This window comes from Physeter macrocephalus, chromosome 19, assembly GCF_002837175.3.
Source record: "Physeter macrocephalus isolate SW-GA chromosome 19, ASM283717v5, whole genome shotgun sequence".
Lineage (NCBI taxonomy): Eukaryota > Metazoa > Chordata > Mammalia > Artiodactyla > Physeteridae > Physeter > Physeter macrocephalus.
In genome coordinates this window covers 60,649,334-60,657,502 of record NC_041232.1, presented here as the reverse complement: position 1 = coordinate 60,657,502, position 8,169 = coordinate 60,649,334, and positions in this window count along the sequence as shown.

The following is an 8,169-nucleotide window of genomic DNA, read 5'->3' as shown; positions in this document are numbered from 1 at the left end:
CTTTTGATCAGAGAATTTAATCCATTCACATTTAAAGTAGTTATTGAGGGACTTCCCTGGTGGCACCGTTGTTAAGAATCCGCCTGCCAATGTAGGGGACACGGGTTTGAACCCTGGTCCGGGAAGATCCCACATGCTGCAGAGAAACTAAGCCTGCGCTCCACAACTACTGAGCCTGTGTTTCAGAGCCCACGAGCCACAACTACTGAGCCCGCTTGCCACAACTACTGAAGCCCATGCTCCGCAACAAGAGAAGCCACCGCAATGAGAAGCCCGCACACCACAAAGAAGAGTTATCTCCCACTCGCTGCAACTAGAGAAAGCCCACATGCAGCAATGAAGACCCAATACAGCCAAATAAATAAATAAATATTTTTTTTTAAAAATCAAGTAGTTATTGATAGGTATGTGCTTATTGCCATTTTGTTCATTCTTTTCTGGTTGTTTTTACAAACAAAGTGGACTTACAAACACACTCTCAGAACAGAACTCATTCCTATGTAGGGGACTTACTGTACATGGGCAGAAGATATAAATAGACATTTTTACAAAGAAGACATACAGATGACCAACACATACACGAAAATATGCTCAACTTCACTAATCACTGGGAAATGCAAATAAAAACCACCACGAGATATCACCTCACACCTGTTCAAATGGCTATTCTCAAAAAAGACAAGAAAATAACACGCATTGACTAAGTTGTAAAGAAAACGGAATCCTCATGCACTGTTGATGGGAATGTAAACTGGTACAGCCACTATGGAAAACAGTATAGGGAATTCCCTGGGGGTCCAGTGGTTAGGATTCAGTGCTTTCACTGCGGTGGTCCAGGTTCAATCCCTGGTTGGGGAACTAAGATGCCGCAAGCTGAGCAGCACGGCCAAAAAAATAAAAAAGAAAACAGTATAGAGGTTCCTCAAAAAATTAAAAATAGAACTATCATATGATCCAGCAGTTCCACTACTGGGTACTCATCCAAAGAAAACAAAAACACTAGCAAAAGATACATGCACTTCATGTTCATTGAGCATTATTCACAATAGCCAAGATATGGAAATGACCTAAGTGTTCATCGATAGATGAATGGATAAAGAAGATGTGGTGTGTGTACACATACACACACACACACACACACACACACAATGGAATACTACTCAGCCATAAAAAAGAATGAAATCTTGCCATTTGCAACAACATGGGTGGACCTTGAGGGCATTATGCTAAGTGAAATAAGCCAAGACAGAGAAAGACAAATACCGTATGATCCCACCTATATGTAAAATCTAAAAACAAAAACAAAACAAAACAAAAAGCCAAGCTCATAGATACAGAGAACAGATTGGTGGTTGCCAGAGGTGGGGAGTGGAGGGTGAGCAAAATGAGTGAAAGGGGTCAAAAGGTACCAACTTCCAATTATAAAATAAATAAGTCAAGGGGCTGTAATGTACAGAATGGTGACTATAGTTAGTAACACTGCACTGTACATTTGAAAGCTATTAAGAGAGTAGATCTTAAAAGTACTCATCACAAGAAAAAAAAAAGGAATCAATTGATAATGCCTTAATGTGACTTCACCACTCTTCCCATCCAGGGGTGGAGAAATCTGCCCCGTGGATCTGACCAGCCTTGGGAGTTGTTTTGACCAATAGAATATGGCAGAAGTGGCACTGAGTGAGTTCCACAGCCTAAGCCTAAAGAAGTCCTGCAGCTCTGCCTGTGCCCTCTGGGAACACTGACTGGACCACCTCACAGGAATCTGGTTTATCCTACAGGAGGATGAGAGATCACAGGGAGGGAACTGAGGCACCCAGCCAGCTACCGGGCATGTGAGCGAGGCTGTCTTAGACCTTCTATCCTGACGAGCGTCCAGCTGAATGCAGCTGCAGGAGGGAACCTAGTTGAGACCAGCAGACCACCAGCCAACCCACAGAATCATGAGAAATAAAGAACCATTATTGTTTTACACCATGCAATTTTAGGATGGTTTATTTCACAGCAACTGATAACTCATATCAAGCCGGTTACCACTAAGGGCAACTAGAGGTCAACCCTGCTGGGGAGCCTGGGAGGCAGTATGGAACATGCCTCAGAGTCATCTCAATTGAGGGAAGGGGTAGCTGGGCTATTTATTTGCCAGCTTTCCACCTGTCATCGGTTGAGAGCTGCTTCCAAGGGCACGAACCTCCAGCACTTTCCTTTGCCCTGCAAACAGGCCAAGCATGTTCCCTGTGGCCAGAGATCTGTCCACTGTGGCACTAAGCAGTCTTCAGTGTGTGGCAGTGAATGCGGAGGTCTGGGAAGGGCACTGACAGAGCTCGCTACAGTGTGCAAACCAGCGTGCTTTTCAGAAACTTCTTTTCTGTTTGATCGGCTAGTGTCTATGCCTGTTGCCTGCATCCTGAGCCCCTGACTGATGAGTGTGTGCCTCTAGTCCAGTCCTTCCCGCTGCCAGCTGACCTGCTCCCTCTCTATTCCACAGTCCAAATTCTGGAGGCAGCCAAGTGGATCAACTCTGCACACCTCCATCACCCCTAACGAGCAGAGCTCTTCCCTCCACATGGTCACCAAGTGGCCTGCACATGGGCTGCCTGAAATCAGGGGCCTACCTGGACCAGTCAGGGTTCAGCTGCTTCTTTGAGCAGGGCCACTGAGTGTGTGCAGGCACCATGACTGATCTGCTGCAACAAGGTGGGAGAGGCATTTGTGTCTGAATTCCTGTCCCTGCCCAGTCTCACCGTGGGAACTTGGCCCATTGTTTCCTGATTCAGAACCTCTGGGGCATGGAGCCCTCTGTCCACTATGGGACAGAAGTAAGGAGTTTCTGGTACCCAAAATACTCACCCCATCCACCGGTCTCCCTAAGGAGCCGCCAGCCCCCTGACGCCACCTAGAAGTGAGGTGCACGCCTGCACTCCAAATTGGAAACTAAAATGCATTTTCTCACATAAACCACACTATAAATGGTGACCAAGTGCAGTTAACATTGCACTGTTAATAATAAACTTTAGGAACATTATGAATTAAATAGAAGTTTGTGGACTGGCCTGAAAAACCAACCACCATTTATAACTTGGTTTCTATGGGAAAATGCATTCTGAGTTCCAAACAACTGGCTCACACAGAGATTTCTGGAACACAGCCTGGTCACAACGTTGGGAACTGTAGGTGGCTTCTCAGTATACCCAGTTAACATGGTCACTGTGGGTAGTTAATAGTGGGCTCTTGCTCTAGGCTCAGAGAGCCCTGAAGAAAGGTGTGGGATACTCTGGGCAACCTTGTGGGGCAGCTCATCCCTTCCTTCTGGAAGCTGATGGGGACCACAGAGCCGATGGGGAGAGCACAGGACACCTAGTCCGGCACGCTCCCCAGGGTAACACTCCTGACAGCCTCTGCTTCTATGCTCGCAAGAGCAAGGAGCTCATTGCTTCACAAACAGAGATTTTATAGGGCCAACTCTCACTGCTCAACAATTCTTTCCTATATTGAGCTGAAATCTGCCCTCCACTTCCTCCCACCCTGATTCCACCCCTGCAATTTCTACTCATCCTTCAAACCTTGCTTGAGTTTTAACTTCTCTATGAAACCTTCCCTAACCCCACCCTCCTCCATGTTAGAGTAATACTAGCTGCTGTAACAAATAAACCTCAAACGTTTCAGAATATGTCTCTACTTATCAAAAAGTGGGTGTCTTAGCTCAGGCTGCTGTAACAAAATACCATAGATTGGCAGCTTAAACAACAAACATTTCTCTCTCACAGTTCTGGAGGTTAGTTTGTGGAAGTCCAATGATCTAGTGCTGGCAGATTTGGTGGCTGCTGAGAACCTGCTTCCTGGTTCATACACAGCTGTCTTCTCACTGTCTGCTCATATGGTAGAGAGAGATTGCCTCTCTGATGCCTCTTCTAGTAAGGGCACTAATCCCACTTGTGAGGGTTCCACCCTCACAACCTAATTAACTTCCAAAGGCACCATCTTCACATACTATCACATTGGAGATTAGAGCTTCAACATATGAACTTGGGGTGGGGTGGGGGCATAGACATTCAATCCATAGCAGTGGGTGTTCCTGGCTGGCAGGCAGGCAGAATTTCCCATCTGGTGATTTAGGGTCCCAGGCTCCTACCAACCTGCCAACTTCCCCTCAGTAAGTGGGAAGGAAAGCAGGGAGAAGGCACACCTGCTTTTTAACTTCACTTCTTGCCTTGGAAGTGAGCCATCATTTCTACTCAGTGCCATTGGCAAGAGTTCATCACATGGCTCCACCCAGATGAAGGCAGTGTCCTCCATAGCTAGACAGGCCTTTCTAGTGACAAATGCAGACTAAGGAAGCAGAACTGCAAAGTTTTGATGGACATCAGCTTGTCTTTTACCTATTACACACACACACACACACACACACACACACTCACACACTCACACACACTACAAGTCAGCTCCTGGCAGGTAGATTCCCGGCCAATCTGCAGGTATTAAGCTGTATGCCGAGCTCGGTCTTACTGAGGCAAAAGTCCAGGCAATCCCCCTGCTCTAAACTGATCCATGTGTCCCAAGGGTCACAGGATAACAGGAGGGGAAAAAACTTAATGCTCTAGGAAACCCTTGCTCTAGTTGGAGGCACAATGGCAACAAAAGACTAGAGCTGGATCTACCTGCAAATGCACAAGCTTGAGAGAGGCCCTGAGAACTCCTTGTCCCTAAAATATTCCCTATTGGCAGAACATCAGCAATTCCACCATTAGAGCAGCGAGGCCGAGGCTTAAGGCACTGCACATGGATAATGGGCAAACTGTAATAATCTCTCCCATTTACTGAGCACTTACTATGTGCCAGCATTGTTCTGAGAACTTGATGCTATTAGCTCAGTTAATCCTCTTCCACCCTATGACTGAGTTCTATTATGCTGTACTTTACAGAGAGGGATGCTGAGGCACTGAGGTTAAGTCACTTGCCCAAGGTCACAGAACCAGGACGTGGTAGAGCTAGGCGACATCCCAAACCCTGGGGTAGAGCCAGGAGTTAATCACTGGGCCATACTGCCCAGCTAGACGACAGGAGGCCCTCAGTCCTTGGCACTTCTTTCTTTGTAAAGCCATCCCGGCCCCTTATATTGGGGGGAAGGCGGAGAGGGAAGGGAGCATGAAGACTCGAGCTCCTGACTCCACCTGGGTGCCTCCCTTCGGGGCGGGCAGAGAGCAGCATTCATGTGGATCAGGGGCTCTGAGCCCTCCTCACCCCAGTCCCCTGCCCAGGCTCCCCAGTCAGCCACCTGTCGCCTAAGCATCTCTGAGCAGCTGTGCCTGAAGGCCCCTCTGGCCCCTAGCAGTGAAGAGGCCCCGAGGCAGCGGAGGGGAGGCCAACCAGCCCTAATGGGCTTTTCTGCTGGGCTTGCAGCAAATCCTCCAGCCCAAGTTCACCAGGAGGTTGAGAGGTACTCCTCCCACCCCCATTGCCCCACCCCTAATCCCCGCAGCCTGGATGAGACCCACAGCTCCCGTGGTGGAGAGACCAGAGAGTGTGGGTCCCATTGTCCCCGGATGGGAGGTACCCCAAGCCACAGCCTGAGGATCAGAGATGGAGACCCCCAGTGGAGCTGCCTCCCAGAAAGGACTCCTCACACAGGTGGTAGTGGAGAAGCTCAGAACACTTGGATTCCAAACTCCTCTGTCAATGACTGAAAAACAGCTTAGAAGGCACACTAGCATTTGGGGGTCTCGTTTTTCTCATCTACCAAATGGGCTTCCTTCCCTCAGTTTAAGTCTCCTGGGGTTTCGCACGATGTCAAATTCTTACTGACCTGGCGGCCCCACAACACCACCCTTAAACCCTTTGCCACTGTAGCAAAAGAGCAGACTTTTTGTGTATGACATTCTGCAGCCAAGAAAAACACTCCATATTATGCAGAAACGGATACTGTATATTGTTGAATGAAAATGACAGGTTACAAGGCAGTAGGTTCATATGATCCAAGTTTCATTAATCTAGATATGACATATAAACAAATATAAAACTTGGAGATAACTACATACAGATATATGGATACATAAACTTGGAGAGATCTATATATACCATAATGCTAACAGGGTGGAATAATTATCGGGAAGTTTTAATTTTCTCTTTTGTGCTTTTCAGCTTTTTAAAGTGCATTTTCTACAGGTATTCGTTACCAGATTAAAAAAAAAATTCAGGTACCTAAAACTTTAATTTTGCCGTGTTCACTCCCCTGCTCCCCAAAACACCAAAGGCTCCTCCCAGTCCACATAATTAAGTTAGTGAGAGACCTTCCTTGCTGGAAGCATCTAAGGCTGTGATTTTTAACTCTTTGGGATCCACCCACCTCTTAGAGAATCAGATGGAAGTTCTGGGCCTCTCTCCAGAAAAATACACATAGATGCAAACCTTATGTGATTTGGCAGGAGATTCTTGGACTCCATGAAGTCTGTCCATGAACTTCAGGTTAAAAGCTTCTGACCTGAGACTTCCCTGATGGCTCAGTGGTTAACAATCCGCCTGCCAATGCAGGGCACAGAGTTCGATCTCTGGTCTGGGAAGATCCCACGTGCCGCGGAGCAACTAAACCCAAGCGCCGCAACTACTGGGCCTGCGTGCTCCAGCTACTGAAGCCTGTGTGCCTAGAGCCCGTGCTCCGCAGCAAGAGAAGCCACCACAATGAGAAGCCCACGCACCGCAATGAAGAGTAGCCCCTGCTTGCCGCAACTAGAGAAAGCCGGCGCGTAGCAACAAAGACCCAATGCAGCCAAATTAATTATTTTTTTTAAAAAGCTTCTGATCCAAGTAAATTTCAAGCCAGGAGAGAGAAAGCAACTTACTGAATGTTGCCAGCAGGCTAGTGGCATTCAGGTTCCTTTAAGGTTATCTACAGTCTGACCCCCATTAACCTTCCCAGGTTTATCTCCCATTTTTGGCCTCCACTCAGCGCACTTGGCGTTCTCCAGGCTTTTCCCAGCCATTGCTCTCCACCCTTCTGTTCAATGCCCTTTCTGCTCTCTACCTTCCAAATCCTCTTCATCAGTATCAAGGTTGGCTTCAGCTGCATGTAAGTGACCCCGATCCTCCCCCAGTAAGAGTGGCTCAAACACTCAAGGGTATATTCTATCTGGGTAAAGTCTAGAGGTGAGTGATCCAGGGCTGGTAGGGTAACTCCATAAAGTTGTCAGGAAGCCAGGTTCCTTGTGCCTTTTTTGCTCTGCCATCCTCATTGTGCATGATCAATACCCAGTGTTGCCTCAGGGACCAAGACATCTAACTGAAAGCAGAAAGAAGGAAGGCAGGAAGAACAATAAAGGCACACCTCCCTCAAGTTTTCCTTTAGAAGCTTTCCCAGAAGTCCCAGGCACCACAGCGGCTGTATCTCACTGATAGAAGCTAGGCTCCTGGCCACGTCTAACCAAGTCTTTCGCACTGGGCACTGCGCTAGGGTTCTGTCTCTAGGGAAGAAGGGTGGGATGGATATGGTCCAGGCAGTCTTCAGCCTCTGCCGTGTCAGGTATAAAGCATGTTTCATTTGTGCAGCCTTGCCCACCCACTCCAACTGCCAGTGGTCTCAGCTTCCTGTGCGACCTTCTAGTCTGTGTCTAAGCCTTTTATTTTCCAATTCCCATCTCGAGCTATTATTTAAACATTTTATTGCTACCAAATTTGGAGGACTTGACACATTGTAAACACTACATACATTTGTAACCTGAATGTAATGCTTTTTTATAATCTAAAATCTATGTTCCAATTTTGTAAATTGCCCCAGTGCTCTTCTTTTTTTTTTTTAACATCTTTATTGGAGTATAATTGCTTTACATTATTGTGTTAGTTCCTGTTTTATAACAAAGTGAATCAGCTATACGTATACATATATCCCCAGATCTCCTCCCTCTTGCGTCTCCCTCCCACCCTCCCTATCCCACCCCTCTAGGTGGTCACAAAGCACCGAGCTTATCTCCCCGTGCTATGTGGCTGCTTCCCACTAGCTATCTATTTCATATTTCGTAGTGTATATATGCCCATGCCACTCTCTCACTTTGTCCCAGTTTACCCTTCCCACTCCCCGTGTCCTCAAGTCCATTCTCTACATCTGCGTCTTTATTCCTGTCCTGCCCCTAGGTTCTTCAGAACCTTTTTTTTTTTTAGATTCCATATATATGTGTTAGCATG